Source organism: Anser cygnoides, chromosome 6 (assembly GCF_040182565.1).
Source record: "Anser cygnoides isolate HZ-2024a breed goose chromosome 6, Taihu_goose_T2T_genome, whole genome shotgun sequence".
Lineage (NCBI taxonomy): Eukaryota > Metazoa > Chordata > Aves > Anseriformes > Anatidae > Anser > Anser cygnoides.
Genome location: NC_089878.1, coordinates 31,628,332 through 31,646,310, shown reverse-complemented (window position 1 = coordinate 31,646,310; position 17,979 = coordinate 31,628,332). Strand labels below are relative to the sequence as shown.

General features: G+C 40.8%; 1 long non-coding RNA gene across 1 annotated transcript in view; it reads right to left on the bottom strand.

Annotated features, from left to right (window-relative positions):
- LOC106045901 (uncharacterized) overlaps positions 1-17,700 on the bottom strand; it is a 41,307-nt gene extending 23,607 nt beyond the window's left edge. The window contains exon 1 of the long non-coding RNA XR_001212984.3: positions 17,002-17,700. This is a non-coding gene — a long non-coding RNA (uncharacterized lncRNA). The remainder of the gene's footprint in view (positions 1-17,001) is intronic.
- Positions 17,701-17,979: the final 279 nt, after the last annotated feature.

The following is a 17,979-nucleotide window of genomic DNA, read 5'->3' as shown; positions in this document are numbered from 1 at the left end:
CTTGTCCTTGCCAGAGCAGGGAAGGTACCTACCAAAACAGAAGTGGTCAAGAGATTTCCACTGTTTCAGGTTTCCAGTGGGAATAGCAGTGTCCACCAAAATAATTTCCCAAAGTGAAGGATTTTCAAAATAACAATAGAGATGATGCAAAATGAAGTGTTGCAACCTAAATGAAATGCAATCCAAGTTCAGAAAGGCTCGGTTTTCATTTCTTTTAAATAAAAAATATATATTTTTTTGTCTTAATTCACCATGACGTTCAATTTCATTTCCTTGTTTGTGCATTGCTTTGTGGGACTTATAATTCACAGCTCTGTTCCCTGCTATAGGCCCGTGGTCATTTAGGGGACTGCAGCTCCCAAGAAATAACATGCATTTAGTGTGGACTGAATTATATGCTGCGCTGGATACTCATGTGATTCTAGTGCTGTATGGAAAATGTAGCTTGGACAGAAAAGTTTAACCATTATGAAAATCTGGGGGTTCTGTCCTTTTATCTACAAAGCCAGAAGACGGACCCTCACAAAAAGTGAAGATCGGTATTAACTGTATTTCAGGCAAATTGAGCATGTTTGGCAAACCCAATAAACAAAAGGAAACATTTCAATATAGGTAATTCTCCATTCCCATTTCTACTTAAGAACAATGAAAATATTGGCAATTCTGAGCAGGAATTAAAAGAAATTTCAGTTTTTGTGCAAATTTATTACTTTGGAAGTACTTGCTTCAGCTTAGAATAATAAGCTTTGACACGCTGGAAGTTCCCAAAGAGCAGGAATTCCAACTTTCTCACTGCTGCAAGTCCACATTCATTAATTTTCATGTTTTTTTTTTTTTTATGTGCAGGCTCTCCTCTGTGGGTTATAAAGGCTTGAGCAGTAAAGCCAAAACCTTTACTGAGGATTTGTACATGGGTAATTGAAGGATTTAATTCTTAAAAGTGGAATTGTGCTCAGTTTGGTTTTATAACCATTTTTTTTTTTAATATAAATTGTATAGGTCAAAGGAAGTGTTCTCAGTTGTGCTGCAGTGATCCCACCAAAAGCAATGTAAATGGATGAAAGAACCACTGAAGTCTGTAACAGAGCAGAGTTTGGACTCCTCTACAACCTTTTTTTAGCTTTATGCTGCAAATGATTAGTAGTACAGGCTTCTTGGGCAAAATTTTCAGTTCAGACTGGTTTCATAGCTAGATTTGGGATACGTAAAGAAAAAAAACAAACATTGTGTGCAGTGCTGTGGGGTTTTTGTTCTTTTTTTGTAGGCATAGTTTTTTCTCTCAACAGATCTGTTTCCATATTGCAGAATTGACCATTTTGATCACCAAAAAGACTCCAGAGAATTCAAACAAGCTCAAGGACTAGTCCCCATCCTGCTTATTATCAGTTTGAAGTCCCCAAACTAATCTGTTCCATTGTCAAATCTGGACTTATATGAAATAACCTTGATTTCAGATGAACCCTCTGAAGACTTTCAGAGATACAACAATGGGCACAAATTACTAACTGTGGATGATTTACCCTTGGGAGGTTCCTTTTCTGCCAGTGAACTTAAAGGACTTTTAAAGCCTCAGGAACTGTTCTGCCCTCAAACTTAAATCAACTATTTAAATAATGCCAACAGAATTGAACTATTGAGAGATTAGTAAAATATGACAATAAAGATTACCAGTTCTCTCACAGGACTCTTCATTTGCCAGCCTGGGTTTTGGATGATATCAATCAGAGCTTAGAAGATGCTGAGGAAAAAGGGGTGAAGTCATAGGCACTTACACTGGCAGAATCAGACTGCTGTCCTTCCAGCCCTTTATGTTACATACCTTTTTCTAGGAATTGAAGGATGGCCTCCTTTAAAGGAGGATTATTCTGGATGAAATGTGAAAATACCAAATTTTGAGGGATACTTGCCATTTTGAAAAAGGCAATAACGAAGCCTATATTTTTTCTTTAGAATGGCACACAGATCTCTGCACAGGGGCGAAACTCTTCTAGACCAAGAAAGAGGAGGCCAAAGTTTATTCTCAGTTTATGATGCAAGTAAAGAATACACTTCACTGATTTTCATGAGCTCCCTGGATAGAATTTTGCTCAAGCTTCATATCTTAGGGGGACAAAGCCAATGACCAGCCTACAGGAAATACAGGGTGAGTTCAACACAACAAGAGGTGGACAAAAAAGAAACCTTCCTTCCCTTTCCTATAAAAAAGGATGCAATTTTGTATGTAAAAATTCCTGTCAAACCTGGAAGCCTTCTGGTATTTTCATGGTATATAGGAGGTATTCAAGAAAGGTGTCCACTTTCCACCACAGAATTGTATTGTGCTGAAAGTCCAGATAATTATATTTTCCCTTTTTTTGCAACAGATCATTTTGAAGTCGGCCTCACAGTGTTGCACAGGTTAATGACAGGGCATTCAAAATATGGGAAAAGCACTGGCATTTTGCTTTCTCTGAAAAACTTGTTCAGTCTTGAAGGCTATTGCCATCACTGCATCTTGCAGTTAGAGTACTTGAGATCAGCTTTTCACTTAATTATTCCCACTGTGCGCCTTGCTCTCTACCAATCAATCGTAAGATCAATTGTCTGGCAATAGTCACAGTTCTTCAGCCTGAGCAGATTAGAGATCAGCATTGATGCTCCACATCATGGGACAGATTTGGCCTACAAGCATCCAGAAACCAGGTCAGATAATTCTCATGAAAAAGCTCTGCTCCTGCTGGCACCTAAGATTTGTAGGAGGCTCAGTAGGACAGTGAGCACTGAGCTAGTGGATGAATGAAGAGCTCTTTGCTGAACCCCCACCTCCCCAAGAGAACAGAAAATTGGGACATTGAGTGTTTTGTGGAAAGCAAAACAAAAACATAACCTTGACTCTGGCCTGGATCCAGCCCTGTAACTGTTTTCCACCGTCTCTTAGAATTTATGTAAAGAATAAGGCAAAGAATGTAGCCGTTCCTTTGCAGTTTCTGCTCTAAAGTTGCTCCTAATAAATTCCCCTTTTTAACCCCATCTAATCCTCCATCCTACACTGGCACTCCCTGGGCCTTTGAGACTCCAGAGATCCCAAGCATCTGAAGACAAAGCCAGTGTTAAACAGCATTTCACATTCCAGGAAGCTCCCAAAGAGCCACCAATTTCCCCTCACCCCAGGAGGTTTTGCAGAGTCCAAAGAACAGCTCCCACTTTTCTGGGGAACAAAATCAAGCCTCAGCACCAAACAAGCATGGAATTGCCAAATATTTTCTTTTTGTCTTGGAAAAAAATAATAGAAATATTTCTAGTTTAGTGAATTTCACATCTGTGATGCCAAGGGAATGGAAAGGATACTTTGCTTCCAATAATAGCGAGGTACTAAGACACCAAAACTAGAGCATCTCAACTCCAAAAAGAAAGGGTGGGATGGAGTCCCTCTCTGGGAAGAGGCCAGTTGTCACAATCAAAATTGGGACAAGGCAAAGCAATTAGGTAAATGGCTAGCTCAGACTCAGTTTATGCTCTGGATCACATCAGTGTATTCTGTTGTTATTGCTTTCTTTTTTACACTATTCATGTATGCCAGTAATATGCTACTATTTAACTCCTCTGCTCCACTTCATCCTGGCTACCACTTCCTACTTGTCGCTCAGTGGAATAGGAGTTAAAATTCATTTGAAGTCCATTTAAAGGGGGCAAAGAAAACTAAAAATGTAACTTGGACTTTATCTGCCTCTCAGATCTGCATCTGATTTGCTCCATCGCTCTCTAATAAGTTATGCCAAGATCCTGGATTCTAGGAAGCTGTTGTGGTCCTCAGCTCATTATAGAATATATTGTACAGATAACTGACCTGTCTTCACTTGCAGGTGATCCTGAGCCTAGAGAGGCTGCTAACTCAGTGGTCAAGCCCTAACCTCCAAGATCAAAAAGAAGCCACTAAGGCTTCAGTGGGACTAGATTTCACACCTAAATTGCTCCATCTTCCTACCAACGAAAACATTGTGCTTCCAAGCCTTTATCTGGATGGTTTAGGGGTACGCAGAAACAATATTTCCTCCACTCTGTCACCAAGAGATGTGAGAAACCCTCCTATTAGAAAAAGGAACGAAAAATATTAGTTCAAGCAAGTGGCTTCATTTAGCAAAACTACTTCTGTGTCTGCTGGCTTCTGGAACAGATGGGGGCTGAACACGGTCTGTCAGGAGCCCAGACACTGTGGCGTGGAGCAAAGCACAAGTCCATACCCCTGTTTACAGAAGTGCCCCAAATGCTCACAATGAGCATTGCCAATCATTGTTTTGTTCAGAGATGCATCAGTCCCTTCCTAGGAAAATCACCCAGTCCCTCTTTTTCTCACGGAGTGTAGCACTTGGGCTCAGCAGCACAGGGGTAACCAATGTAGTTTCAATTAAAACCCACCAAAAACAGCTCTTACTATGCTATAAATTCTATATTTATCCTGCAACACTAGCCCCATCCTGAGTTTTTCTCCTCCTCCTTTAATTGTTTGCAGAAATTTTTCCATTGTGTTTTTTTCTTTCCATTTTTCAGGACCAGTATTGCAATATAAATAGTCTTTTTTTTCCCTTCTCTCTCTCTCTTTTCTTCTCTTTATTTTTGCTAATAGTTTGGTTTCTCTACTTGGCTGAATGTACATGACTGAGGTTTTGTGATATAATTGCGTGATTGCTTCCAAGTTTTCCGACCAATGGGGCATCTAATCAGTTGAAAAATTTCATTATCCTCTGATACATGATGGAAGGAAGGCAAAAAAAAAATGGTTTCTTCATGTATCATTTATTTCCTTTTCTCTCCTCCCCCAGATTTAACCTTCTCCCTCTACACCCAAAGCTGGGAGAAAGTCAGCCCTGCTGCAAAAAAAGCAACTACAATTCTGTTAAGTGTTTGTGGTTGTACCATGCTCCTTCACATGGAGATAACCCCCTCAGATCAGACTCAAGGACACTCCAGCTTAAAAAAATAAATAAAAAATTTGTAGGGTCTGATGTATGGTATAGAGACATGTACTACCCTTATTTCCTAGAGATCTGGTCTCTGGCTTGAAATATCTGATTTCATCAGATTTGGTTATTTTATTCAGCCTTGCATTTACACCCCAAGAAAAAGTGAGTTTTTTTTTTTTCTTCTTTTCCTCACCCAATTTTCCCTCTTATACTTGGTTAAGGATCTCTTTAGCTCTGACTTAATTGATTTACCACACAAGAACACTTCAGAGAAGCCTGCAACCTTCCACGTGCCATCATTTTTCTAATGAGGTGCCCAACTTCAAGACTCTGCTATGTTGAGCAAACAGGTTAAAATCACTGGTTAAGAATAAAAGACACTGAGGGAGGAAGGAGCATCATAATATCCTCCTCCATCTTCCAAAAAAAAAATCAGCTTTAAAGGATGTAAGTAAACTTGGTGAAATAGGAAAACCCCTTTTCTCTGCTTCTCCTTGGCCTTGAGAGTGTAAAACCTAACCTTGGTCCATTTGGGGTCATTGCATCCCCCCCTCATCTCGCAGAATTGTCCCAGGGGCTGTAGATGCTGGAAGAGATAGGGAAAGGAACCCACAATCCTTTCCTCCACTCATCTCATCCTCTGGCTGTGGCAAAGCATGAAGTGCAGAAACTAATTCCTCCTCAAATGACTATTTAATGGTCAAAAATCTGAGTTCAAGTTTTCATATCATTTGGTCAGACTACTTACAAAAAGTATCACTATCACTGCTCAAAGTTTATAAGTACTTGCATTTGCACTGTCTTGCACAACCTGAACAACTTCAAGGTGCAGAATTCAACTTCACCTCCAATTTGTCTTTAAATTAAAAGTAACTCTTGAAAACTGGAAGTTTTCACTTACAATGAAGTTTGGTCCTTGATTCCCACATTCACATAAAAATCCCCTTCCAAACATTAAAAAAAAGAAAATCAATTTCCTTAATTTCCTTTAACAGCTCAAAAAAACACCTTCAACTTCTGGTCAAAGTTAGGATTAGTCTAAAAGTCTTACTTTAAGTCATTAGCATGTTTCATATATGATTTCTCATTTGTGAAGCATGAGATCAAGTGTATTTATCCACCTAAAATATCAAGAAGTCATTTACTACAGGTCTTTCTGAACAGGACTTTTCTATTTAAATATTCTTTGCAGACTGCTCTCTGAAGTGCCCTGGATCTCATTAGAAGTGTGGTATTTTCCTCTTCCTCTAAAATTAAATTTAGTTTCCAATTAAAAGCTGGCCCCTCTGACAGAGGCTTTGTTTCACTTTCAGGTCCAGATTTCTTACCATGTTGACCCTATCAAATGCCTCCAGTGACTTGTAAAAATAATAAGGATTATGCACAGCTGCACAGATCAAAAATCTCCCCAGCATTCAATTGCTATCATGAGTCTTTTATCAATCTGCTCTAGAGTGAAGAGAAAAACAATTTTCCCATCCCACATAACTGAGATTTCATAAGTGTTCCCTTTCCACCTTATGATGGAAAAATCTTTCAAGGTTTTTGGATTTTTTTTTTTTTTTGAAAGACAGACTCTCACACCACAGGGGTATGCTAACCAAGTGGTTAGGAGAGTCTCCTGGGCCACAAAATAGCATTAGGGGAGGATTTCCACCTGCAGTTCCAGGCTACTTAAAATGAGAGAAGTTAAAAATGAGAGAAGTGAGAGAAGTAAGTTCAGGAGAGCCATGTTGGTCCATCTCAGACTTCCTGCTGTGTTAACTTGGGCTAGTCCCCTCAGCTCCCTGTTCCTGAATCCCTGATCTCTAGATTACCTGGTCTCCCCTTTTCAGGATGATCACTACATGTCAAGAAAAAAGACAAGGCAAAAACGTGGGCAACTGTCAGCTAATATAAATCTCACCTCCTGAGCATGAGGTGACAACAAAACCACATTCGGAACTCCTGACTCTTAAGTAAACTAGGCAACTTCTTTAATTAATATGCAATTGAATAGTGCCAGCTAATTATTAGAAACATAATAGCCTGTTACATAATCACAACAGCCTCAATAAATGTGGTTTGAGTTATTACATAGTACTTTATTAATAGACAAATGCAATCTTAAATCTAAATTAAATCCTCATTTGGTAGGTACTTTTTTGAAAGGGCATCAGAACATGTCACTGAAGTAAAATGTCAGCATATTTAAAGTCATGTGACAAATCCTCATCCAGATGTTGTTTCAGATCTTGTTCAAGGGACAAGTGGAAGAATGTCCTTGGAGAACAGTTTCATACAGTACAGTCTTGTCTGTTGCTGACACGCTTTGTCTGAACATTTAATCCCTACTAGCACATAAGCATTCTGGAGGTCACTTCTGGGCAATATGCTCAGGAGGCTCTGAGGCAACAGCCAGATGGTGTGAGAGCACGTTGGTATTTCTAGCTGGATGACCACCCAGTTCCTCCTATAAGGATCCTATGAATGTAGGAAACAAAAGCAGAGAGGCTGAAAGCCAAGATGTTGTTTAAAATACGTGTCATGGTTAACAGCAACAAGATGGAAATTGCAAATTTCCTAAAAACAGATTCTCATAAGTACTCCTGAAAATGTTCCACCTCAGGGGCTGTATGGGTACAGTGCCTTGGCCCCCAGCAACCAAGTAGCATTGCCGATGGAAAGGGCTTTCCTCTCATTGCATCTTGCAAAGCAGCTCCATCCATTGCTTTCTGTTGATAACCTTCCGCAGCGGTTTATGAGATTTCACAATGCAGGGCTCAAGTTAATCTGCTCTACCTGGGTCAAAACCAAGAAAGGTGGGGAAACTGCAGTCTACACAAAGAAATTAGTGAATAAACCAAGGAGCGATGTGAAAATGTATTTGATCTTTCCACATAGACATGATGGCTAGATTTCCATGTGCTTTAGAAATTTTCTCCACGCATCTGTTATGGTGACAGTCAAGTCAACAGAATACTCTGCAAGTATTTATTCCCACCAGATTAATTTGCTTTGAAGTTCATCATTTTGTTTCTTTGTACACCAGTAGCCTGGCAATAAAGGAGAACAGTAGCAAAAGCTACAAGTCCTACTATTTGGCCCACTGCTGTTTTCAGGAATGCATATGCAGAACAAAGAATAATTAAGATCAACAAATTTCTTTAAAGGCTACATGGGACTGTTCTGATTACACACGAACCTCCAGAGGAGCCATGTCAGCTGGACTTCTGAAAGAAAACTAGCACAGGTAAAAGGTTCCTTGGGTACAAAAAGAAAAAAGGAGGCACTGCACAGATGGGTGAGGAGAATCTAGGTGTATCTCCAATGTCAGCAGAGGATCTACTGGCTCACATGGAGAGGGTGGGATATTAGAACAAGGCTAAAAGCTGGAGCTGGTGGAATGGAGCTCAAGGCTTCAGAGCTACTCTTAAGTATGAAGGGAGACCACATGACTGAACTCACATGACTGAAATAGCAGAGAGCATAGCCACCTGGAAGTGAATTTTAACAACTGATTTAGAAACCATGTCTGATATTGACAGCCAGTTCTACTAAATTAGAGTAGATTTCCCACAGGTCTGTTTTAAAGGTAGGGAGGAGAGAAAAACTGTATGGACACATTGCTTAGGTGTTCACATAGAGACAATGAGAACCAGACCGATGGGAAAACACAGAAAACTTACTGTTTTCACTTCACCTGTGGTAACAGTAATTTGTGTAAATGCTAGGTTTCAGCCTAAGCTCAATTCTTAGGTAGTGAAAGAAACAGCATAATTAAAGTCAAGTAGTAAGTAGCAAGTCTTTAACACTGACTGCTCTGCAGTTCCATAAATTCAGAAGGAAAGGAGAGAGAGAAGAGGTGAACAGCTCAGCTGCAGACCCTGCCTCAAAGCAGCCACAGTAAGTGAGGTGTTAGAACATGGGGGCATAGGGACTGATGGAAAACTTGAGTAAGATGCAAAACAAGCTTAGCAACATTGGGTTCCAGACACATCCAGTGAAACCCTTGTATATTACACCATCTTTCCTAAAGAATTACATATATGGTCAGTGATAAGTGTATAAGACCATCCATTAAACTGGTTAAATGCCAATTTAAACCAAATTTGGCTGGAGGCTAGTGTCTGAATAGAACCAGCATCTTGCCATGGAGTTAATGGAGGTAGGAAGCCTTTCTGAATAAGATGCGTACGATTTATTTCTGCTAATACATGTAGGATGTCATTGTATGCAGCAAAAGAAAAATTTATTCAGTCCTAGGTCTGTAGGCACATTGTGTGCCAGAGACTGTCAGCCAGTAGTGCTGGTATTAAACCCTAAAACTTCTGTCCAAGGCCTGCTGTTTAGGAAGGAAGAAGCTCAGTCTGTAACACTGGTGTCCTGGTCACTTGGACCATTAGCACTTCCTCTGGGAACTCATTCAAGCAGTAGATCACATGCAGACTTGGAAGAGAATTTCTCACATACTTTGAGCTCTTAATGGTCTGGTAGGGATTTTAATAAAATACAGGCTCATTTTTATTTCCTGCATGCAACTGAAATGTCCCTGGCATTGCTGCAATGTGTTGGAATCACTGTAGGTCTCATACCTCAGTCCACCATGATTTTGTCTTTGTCTACCAGGGAAAAGACTTCACCTCCCTTCCCAGCTCCCCAGATTGTCTGTATAATACTTATGAGGCTGTTGGCATAAAGGGAACACATTAACAATGAAACAGGAAACACCTTCAAATGTAGCATGTGGGGGTATGCCAAACTCTGCAGCAAATGCAGAAGGCATTTGCACTGGGGATCACAAGAGGACAGATACAAAAGCATGGAAAGAAATCCATATCTGTATTTAGGGCCCAATCCAAAGCCTTGCTGGCATTGATGGAAGAATCCAACGGGCTTCAAATAAGGCCCTTATTCCAGAAAGGGGGAAGAGTTTAGAAAACAGAATAAAACATTAAAAAGCCAAGGGAAAAAGAAAAGATAAATAACATTTCCCCAAAACAAACCAGATGTTTCACCTCAAATCCACTTTCTGTTTCCATGAGAATAAAGACAAAGAAAATCATGGCTCTTTCTTCGGGCCGGGCCACGGGGAGCCAGTCAGCAAAGGGCTCTCATGCACGTGGCCCTCATGAGCGCCCGTTGTCACAAATGACTCACGGCAGTAGCATATTCAAATATATTGGAAAGAATAATGTTAGTCTAAAGGGTTTGATTCAAGCAGTCAGAGGCAATAAAAGGCAAAAACATCTCCGGCTTGCCTCAAATGCACGTCCTTCCGTTTTCATATACATGTAGGAAAGCTCAGTTTCATTTTCTGCCTCAATCAGCCATGTGTTCGGGAACCCAGAGGAGCGCTGGAGGGTTGTTGGCTGGAGCCATTGAAGTTACAGTCTCTGTGGAGCTTTTAATGTTGCTGAGGAAGCAAAGCCACCAGAGTTTCCCAAACAGAGATGACAGGGCAGAGCAGAGCTGTGAGCTGCTGATGGGGCACGCTCAGGCTGTTTTCATGGGACTTGCCAGCAGTCACCAAGCCGCAGCCAAGCTGGAAAGAGTCTCTGGGTCTTCTCATCTTAACATCCTTTGGTCCCTCCCAGGAGTGGAATACGAAGACAAGACCCTTTTGTTTTTTTTTTTTCTGCATTTGCAGGCAGCAGCAAGACTGTCTTCATTTAAATGTGCTCATGAAGCCTTAAGAAACTCAGGGTCCTTGAGCTCTCAACTTTGCACACAAGTTCAGATTTGGGGTGAAATTGGTGCTGCTCCCACAAAGAAAGGGAGAATATTTGAATGCAGCTGCCTGGAAAGCCTTACCAACTCATGTTTCTGAACATGCAGACAATGCAGATGGCATCCAACTTCTTTTCCTCTTGCAAAGAGGCCTCTGCTTTACCATTGGTTTTAAAGCTACCCCACTAAAATGGCTCAACCTGAAATTTTCCATTATACATCATCTGCTTCAGAATAATTTCCTTTGAAGTTTCAGTTAGAACAGTTCCAAAGTGAAAAAGGCATCCTTTTGCCCAAGTGAAAAAAGAAGTAACAGTCCCATTGAAAAACTTTGAAAATGCCTTTGCTTAGAATAGGAATGTAAAATTTGACAGAACAATTGCCCTACTCTCAAAGATGGCACTTGCACCGTCAACATAAAAACAAAAACCTATATAAATGTGGTCAAGTTGTAAACTTCAAAAAAACCACAGACTCAATAGAAGATTTGCCAGTGTTTGGCAGCTAATGTTTTCAGGCAGTTCAGCATACAATAAACGTGCTCTGATCCCCTTGCTTCACAGACGCATTCTGCATGCTTCTGATTTGCAAGACAGCTGAGCAGGGAGTTCCTGCACAGGCTGCTGGGGACCACTATGGCACTAGATGGCAGGTAGACAGTCTCTTCTTTGCTCCATCTATTCTCCTGTTAATACCTACACAGACCAGAAGAGGAGTAGGCTCCTTCACATTAGAGAAATACAATTAAGACAATTTGTGATCATTATATGAAGGTTGTGAGAATTCGTTAAAAACATTGAACCACGCTTGAGCAGGACATTTTTACATCTGGCTTTCCTTAATTCATGGAAGCTTCATTTTGCTGCTTTTCTGTTACCTTTAAAAACAAACAAAAAAACCTCCTGCTTTGGCTGCTACATAGCCCTGAAACACTGGACGCTGACATCTAGATTGAAACTAGAAACAAAACCTTTACATCTATAACAGGTCTCCCCACCCACCACAAATGATTTTTAGTTTGTTTTCATAAGGGAGTTGGGAGTATTCATGGTGCCCTGTTGCCAGCAGTTTAATGGAGAATTTGTCTTTTTCCCCACCCTTTTCTGGGTAAGATGGGTGAAGCTTCTTTTGCAAGAACAGCCTCTGGCTGGCCTTCTGGTAGCCTAGTTTATTTGACTTTGCTCTTGGGTGACTGCCTGCAAGCAAGCAAAAGCGTGGAAGCAGAGAGCAAGCAAGCAGCAAGCTGATGCAATGGACAGGGCCCTCTGGGATCAGCTTTAATAGAGCTAAGCAAAATCAAACAGAATTGAAACAAGTTCCACCAAACATAAGTCAGTGGACAGGATTCCCTTCACCCTGCAGCCAATTAGAGCTAACACAGGGCATCTAAAGCAGTACCTAGATGAGTGGCAGATGCTAGCCTGAACACTGGCTGGGCAGGAAGGCAAACATGCAACTGAAGATAACATGGGGAAACATCTACAGAGCCCAAAATGCAGTACAGAGTAACCCGCAGGTTGATGCTCAAGAAGAGGTGTTTTCCCAGGGAACCTTCTTTTGTCTCTCCAAAGCATCCTTGATGCATAGCAGCCTTGAAAAACACATTTTACAAATTGCCCACTATCCTACTATATTGGTGTAATTAGGGCTCATATTAAGTACTTTAACATGCCAACTTCCATGCTGCAAATTCACAGGAAGTGCATACCAGTTAGAAGACCTGGGACTGATGATGTTGGGTTCCAAACAGAGCCATCTCAATTTTCCCCTTCCTCCCTTTTGGGATACATAGAAAGGAGAAAGCCAAACTGCTCAGGACAATTTGTATGGTAAGTTACCTCTGATCATAAAAACTAGATACAAGTCAAGGCATTCCTTCAAGACCAGAGGTACTCCTCTGGAGCAGAAGCCTTGGACAACACCATGAACCTGATCTCTGAAGTTCTTGAAATGGGAATTCCTGCAGGGGGGTTAGGCCCCAAAGCTTTAGGTCATACAGTGAAGATGCTCATTGTTGGTCAAGCCAGACACATTCCTCTATAGCCCTCCATGGCACATTAGAATCCTTTGAGCATGCCACAGCAAATGGTGCCTCTGCCTTGTCTGAAGTTGCTCACCTTCCAGCACAGGCAGTCACAGCATTCAGTCTGAGCCCCACCAAATTTCCCCAAAGTCAGAGGTAGTCCTTTCTGGTGCAAGGAGTAGAACCATTCCCTTAGATTTGACCTGACTGAACTGCAAACTCCACAGCTAAGTAGTAACAGGAGAATTCCTTAACAGCAGTAATGGACAGCAATTCCTCTCCTTTCACAGCTTTTGTCCCTATAGACCATTAACACAGCCCACTCCAAACCCCAACACCTCCACCTTCACCTTATTTTATTTCTTCAGAGAAGAGTTTTTCACTTTTCAGAGGAAATTCCTGGCTGCCTGAAGACCCTCTGTATAAAACCCACTGTGAGCTGCATTCCACAGGTCTCACTAGAATTTGGGCTTTTGTTGCCCTCAAAAGTCTGCTCTGAGCTCCAAAAAGGAAAGGGAAATGATTGGAGCATTTGTGTCTTGCAGAAGCTGAAGTGAGACATGCTTATTTTTAATACAGGATATAAGGGATTCTTTTGACAATATCCATTCATTCTACCAATGACTGGATTTAAAAAAAAAAATCTTTATTACCCCTCTAGTGGCTGCTGCAGAAAATATTTTTGCAGATGTGGGTCTGGTTCAAATTGCAACAGCACTACAAATGTTGTCAGAGTTGCTCTGATTTTGGGATATCCCCTTCCACACAAAGCAGATGAATCCACCATTTTTTCCTGAATTGTCTACACTCTCCCCTTCTTAACCTGTATACTTGTTACACCTAGCCTAATTATGGCTAGCCCTGTTCAAGAATGATGAAGCAGGTGCAGGAGACAGCTTACTAAAAGTGAAGTTAAGCTTACTTAGTGCTAGACTGAAGCCATTCATCACGAGCAGAAAGGAAGTATTTCAGCCAAAGTGAAACACTTGCTCAGAGAAAAGTATAGGGATAAACCAGCACCTAGGAGTGTGTCAGGTGGAAAATGTGAAAAAGTTACTTTAAAATAACAGATGAATAAGGCCCTTGTAAACTTATCTAGCAGAAGAAAAAAAGATGCAAGAAGCAGTTACATTTGGAAGAGCTGGAAATTCCCAGACATGAATAATGCTCTCAGCAGAGAACTACATGTGATGACCTAAGGTCTTTCCTGGTTCTAAATTTAACATTCAGCTGTCTTTTACTGACATCCACTACAGGTCCAGATGAGGGATTTGCTCTCCTGGACAATACTGTTTAAATCCTCCCCTAAGAGTCACATTCATCCTTCATTTCTACATCTCTGGAAAGCTGTAGCTGTGTATTTCCAGTATGCTGCCAGTCCACTGGTCAGGCTGTACCTAGATCTATTGACAAGGGTGTTTATTGCCAAACTGAAAGTCACCACCACTTCATAGTCCTTTGATCTGGATTTGGACTCCATGGAGGACATTTAGCAGACGTATTTTGGATACCAGGGATGGAGCACCAAAGTTCCTTTTAAACCTTATAAATGTGCAAGTCAACAGGAAGAACACTACCTGCAAAGTGCTTAAAGCACTAGATGAGCTATGAAGAACTGGTGTCAATAAAGGGCATTGTAATACAGATTAAGGTCTTGCTCTTCTTATGGTGGGAAAACTGAGGCTCAAAGTCAGCAGAGGGTTCACCAGGCACAGATCTCTTGTATTTAGTATAAGTGTGTACTCCTGGCAGACACAATGTCCCTAACATAAAACATAGTGGAACTTCTCAAAGCTTCTCTGGCATGGAAAAGCACATCCCATAACTTCTCCCAATTTCAGTAATCTTGAGTCTCACCTTCCTTATCTGGAAAGGTGTTTAAACCCTTACTATGGCCAAAAATTGTGTTACTACCTCAGTGCCTCAAAGAGTTCCACCAAAAAAAAAAAAAACAAAAAAAAAAAAAACATCGTCAGGAAAGTGAGAAAGGCTTTTTAGAAATTAATTGGGGAAAACAAATATTTGAGAAGCACAAGTGTTTAGAAAGCAGATTTTTTTTTGTTGTTGTTAATTGCTAATATAAACATAGCATAGAACTGCATGGGCTTTGTGCACCACCCAATATAGAACACTCAGGCTATACTGGTCAAGTACCCATGGACAGTTTCTTCAAGTACCCTGGATATCCAAGATCTATAGCTATCATTTACCGTATTGAATAAAGCAAAGAGCTTTCAAAGCTGCTTGTAGAGGCTTTTAAATTTAAACAACAGTGCATCTCTGCCAGCTCTTCCCCTGCTGACCATACATAGGGGAGCCTCACCCCAGAACATTAAAGGAAAACCATTTCAGCCAATCAGATCTATTTGTGCATATATTTATAAACTTGCATGATTTACACTACTAAAATTAGATTTAGATCAGCATCCAACTTGCAAATAAAATCAGTTCAGTTGTCACTAGGACATGGTACATGATCCAAAATACACAGGGACAAACATTTTGGTCTTAGGCCTAGCATCCAAAGGAAATGACAATTCAGCAATCCAGCTGTCTCCCCCTCCATTGGGAATTTCAGCCAGTTTCAACATTGTGACAGAAGTATCAGAACTAGTCCATTTTACTTGCATCTGAAAGCCTTCATGTGATCTGAAAGATACCTGGCTTGCCCTCATGGAGGAAAGTCAGATAGCTCAATAACATCAAGGTATCCATGCAGAAGAGTAGTTTTTTTAGTTCTACTAGTCAGAGTCACTTGTTTTCTTAATGACCACTGAAAAACAGAGGTATTATAGCACAAACCCTTTAAAAAGGAGCAGAGGTGGAGGAGCTACTGCATGAACGTAGCAACACAGGATCATCTTGCTTCAAAAACATTTTACTGTTTTGAAACAGTACACAAAGTCATAAAAAATAGCAATGGTCTTTGCCAAAAAAGCATCCAGAGGAGAAGAGGCAAGGAAAGAACAGAAGGAACAGTGGAAATAAATCTTTCCAAACAAAGTGACAAGTCCAAAAATAATGAGAACTAAAGTTCAAAGAAGAAATCTAAACTGAAGTAAAGAGAACAACCATACACAGGCAGCAGGAGGGGGGTGCATGTATGCTGGTCAGGGGGTGCATAGCAAACATCTTGTGCTGCTTCCTCAGCTAGCATTAAGGGTTCAAACTGGGACATCAGCACTTGTCAGATGTTATTTAGAAATTCATGTTTATATATTCTGCTACAATGTCTGGCCTTCAAAGTTTTCAGATCCCATCTAACACTTAACCATCAGGATTGTTTTCTCCCTACACCCAGTTGACTTTCCAATGCCTTTTTAGCCTGCACAGTGACAGTATCTTATATTTACATTACGACACCTTCCAAGTTGGTGACAACCGGGTGGTCTGGCTGAGATATTGTGTTTTCCCTTCCTTAGCCACACTTCCCAATGCTTCCCCTCTCACCTTTTATTCTCTCCACAATCAGAACAGAAAGAAACAAAGAGCAGCACAAACTAAACACACATCACACAGAGGATGTGGTTAAAGGCAGAGCTTTTAACCATAGCTTCTGAAGCAGACCACAGGGTCACAGGCAATGGATTAACTTCTTAGGAAGGCATTACATTCCTTCATTTTTTCATCAGAATAAATACAACACAGGTGACCATAACACAAGTGTTTTCCCTGCAGGATTTAACAGTCTTAGAGGAAGCTCATTTTGTAGCATGAGCTGTGTTCAGAATCTAAAGTTCTCTACAGGGACACAGAAGTGAGGGTGCTGAGTCATGATGCCTTGCTTTGGGTGCCTCTCAGTTCAGAAAACCTGCTATTTCCTTTGGAGAGCTCAACACAGTGAGGAAGCTTTCCTGCATACCAGGCTGGTCTACAATAGTTGTCAGAGGCAGCTTAACCTTCCTCACCCACTGCACCCAGAAGTTTCTTCATCACCACCTCATGGGCTTTAACTTTTACAGCACCTCTACTTTGTGTGCTCTGCACACTGCCCCTCAACTCAAAGCAGAGGGATGCACAACCAGCAGAGGGTGGATCAATACAAAAAAAGAAATCTCTTTAAGATAAAACAGGTTAGAGAAGAAACAAGAACTAGTCTGAAACAGTATTCTCACTAATAAGTTAGCAGCATCTTATTAATAACCTGATATTTCTGTGACCCCCTTCAGATTCATACAGCATAGACACTAAAGCAGCAGCACAGCAAATAAGAGACAAAATTTGCCTACAGGAGGCATTTCTTTTTCTTCTGTTCTCACACAGAGCCACCATTTTGCTACAGCAGACCACTAGCAACAGCTCTACAGAAATGAAAAATATTTTTCCTACCTTTTCCCCAAGTGAGGGGCTTCCATTTCTTCATTCCCCCCTCCCCCAAGTGCTCCCAATCTTTTTCCTTAGTAAAGCATCCTATAAGCTGCAAGCCAGCCTAAGCTGAGGGTTTATATAAGAGCAATGAGCCACAGACACTGAAGATAACATTAATGACCTACAGATGTTGCCAGGTCCAGCTTTGATTTAAAAGGGATGAGGTAGGGAGTAGGGAGCTTTTAGGGGCTGAAAAGAAAATGGGGGCCCTAGAGCCTAGTGCTACTAGACAAAGGGCTGGGTAATAAGCTAGGATTTTTTTTATTTTTTTCCTCTCTCAGCATCTATTCTTTTGCTATCAAGCCTAAATTCACATAGGTTATGCCTGACCTTATACATGGCTATCCTCTGTAAAGCTGCTCAGGTACAGAATAGCTAGGTTAATTCTGTGGAGCATAAATCTAATGTAGAGCTGAGGGTAAACTGGGTATTTAAATCTAATCTTCAGTTCTTCACTGTGGCTTGAAGAGGTTAAATCTACAAGAGCCTCAGGCTTGATCCTGGCACAGCTGATGGAACAGCTATCTTAGTTGCAGGGGTGAGATAGCTCAAATGCTTCGAAATCCAGGCATGAAATGCAATTTATTAAGGCCAGAACTTTTTCTCTTCTGTTATTTGGTACCAAAGGATAGTTTTAAAGCAGTCTTCTATATAACATGTGCTGATTTTCCCTATGAAACAGGAGACTAAGCTATCTGAGTTACTAAATCACTTGTAGAGGGACAACAGAAATGTCTTTATTTCTGCTTTGTAGTGGCAGAAGAAAGAGCCATATGTTGGCTGACTTTTTTTTTTTCTGCATTGATTGCTCACAGTCCTTGTTATAAAGGCTGGCAGTTTTATTATTGCATCTCCTCAAAATAACAATGCTCTACATAAGGGGGGGGGGGGGGGAGAAGAGAGATTTCTGACTTGAATATTATTTCTATTAAAGTAGTT